The sequence below is a fragment of the Cibotium barometz genome, chromosome 18 (genome assembly GCF_041138505.1).
Source record: "Cibotium barometz isolate CiBa-2024 chromosome 18, ASM4113850v1, whole genome shotgun sequence".
Taxonomy (NCBI): Eukaryota; Viridiplantae; Streptophyta; class Polypodiopsida; order Cyatheales; family Cibotiaceae; genus Cibotium; species Cibotium barometz.
The window spans coordinates 16,465,388-16,467,430 of record NC_141063.1 but is presented as its reverse complement, the minus strand read 5'-3'; the positions used below and the strand labels follow the sequence as shown (position 1 = coordinate 16,467,430).

At 49.7% G+C, this 2,043-nt stretch overlaps 1 pseudogene; it reads right to left on the bottom strand.

Annotated features, from left to right (window-relative positions):
* Positions 1–557: 557 nt before the first annotated feature.
* Positions 558–1,592, bottom strand: LOC147628996 (cold shock protein 2 pseudogene; annotated as a pseudogene).
* Positions 1,593–2,043: the final 451 nt, after the last annotated feature.

Here is a 2,043-nt window from a genome sequence, read left to right as displayed (position 1 = left end):
CAGTAAAGAAAAGGGAACAACCAGCACCTGTTTTCTTTACCAGGCACCCACCAGTGTTTTACTACCAAATCATGCCCACTTCAACCATGCTCTCGTGCACTCCATCACCATGTAATATAACTAGCCCATTCATTTGTACTACCAAATAATGGCATTCATCTGACACCTTGCATTGATCCTTTATACAGCTTATGATTGATCCATACGCAATCAATTGAAGTTTCCATACCAAAATCCTTCAAGCAATTATCAAAATTTCACACTAGGAGAAACTACTCGAAATTTCACACTGCTGCTTTCAGGCACAGAAAACACACAGAAATGTTATATAGCCACAGAAAGCACATAGAGATGTTCTTCACAAGATATAGCCACCGTCCAAGTGATACACAAACCATTTCAGCTGATCCACGAGCAGGCTTCTCCATCGCCAGCATATCCGAGTCAACACCTGTGAGACTGTGGGCGTGCCACATAGCCCCTCCTACTAGAGCTGCAACAAGCTTGATGAAGATCCTTCTAGCTGAAGAAGCACATGCATTCACGGAACATGATAGGACGGAAACGACTCTCTGCCTCTACCAGCAGAAGAATAAAACTGACATACATAGATGATAGCAGCCCTAGAACAAAAAAAAGCTTGGCAAGGGGTTTTCCCCCTTCATCTTGTTTGTGTGACCAAAAAACATCATGATGTGAGGGGAAAACATGATAATGCCATAAGCTAAGCTTCAGGGCAATCACGAGCGAAATGACCTGATTTACCGCACGTGTAGCAGGCGTTGCTGCCTCTGCCCCCACCTCCGTAGCTGCCTCCATCGTAGCCACCTCCGCCACCGTAACCTCGGCCACCGTAGCCGCCTCCACCCCCACCGTAGCCACGGCTGCCGTAGCTACCACCTCGTCTGCCACCACCGCCTCCCCCTTCAGATAAGGGACACTCACGCGCAAAATGGCCCTGTTCACCACAATTGTAACAGGCATTTCCACCTCCACCATAACCACCACCACCCCCACCATAGCCACCCCCACCATAGCCACCGCCTCCATAACCCCCGCCACTGCCGTAGCTGCCACCACCACCGCCGTAGCTGCCACCGCCTCCCCCATAGCCGCCGCCGCCGCGTCCACTTCTGCCACGGCCCCTAGTCGGGCCATAGCCACCACCGTCGCCATAATCATCACCCCTCCTGTCAGATCCTTGCACAGAGTTTCCGTTAGGGCCAGTCACATCAACAGCCTTGGTACGGCCGTCCTCGCTCTGGTCCACGTAGAACTCGACCTCCTCGCCCTCAGCCAAAGAGCGGAAGCCTTCGGAGAAGATGGAGGTCTGGTGGACGAAGAGGTCTTCGCTGCCATCGTCGGGCGTGATGAAGCCAAAGCCCTTGGTACTGTTAAACCACTTCACCTTGCCCGTTTTCTTGGACTCGTCAGCCATCGCGATGGCACACGGTAAGCACTCTCTGCGAAATGTAGCGTGAAAGTAAAGAAAATACGGTCCTGCAGAGTTGCAGGTTCTTTAGGGTTTTCACCGAGTACTCACAGTAGAAAAGACGCATCGGACGGCTCTACGCGGCCCTTGCCTCATCGACGGCTCTAGAGCTCTCTTTTGCATGTTTTTATCTGGCATCATTTATCATTCGGGATTTTTTGCCATAGAGAGCCTTTTCCCACGGCATGATTATAAGAGTTTATGTTCTCCACTGCCGGCTCAATGAGATTCATTCATGGCTCGCTAATCTTGCCACAATTAGAAATGAAGAGGCCCAGTTTCAAGACAAGCGTTTATGGCAAAAAGGTCTCATTTGCATAGCCCGTGGGAATAGCCGGTCTCGTCTCCTCCTACCTTCTTGTTTGGGGGGTTCTTGCTGCCCATGGAAATAGCATGCCTCCTCCTACCTTCTTGTTTGGGGGGTTCTTTTCGTTTCACATGTTCCCATGTGATTCTAGAATTTGTTCAACAAGAAGAAGAAGAAGAAGAAGAAGGAAAAGATAGAACACAAGTTTAAAAAAATATTAGGTAAAATTTTGTAAGGTCTTTCC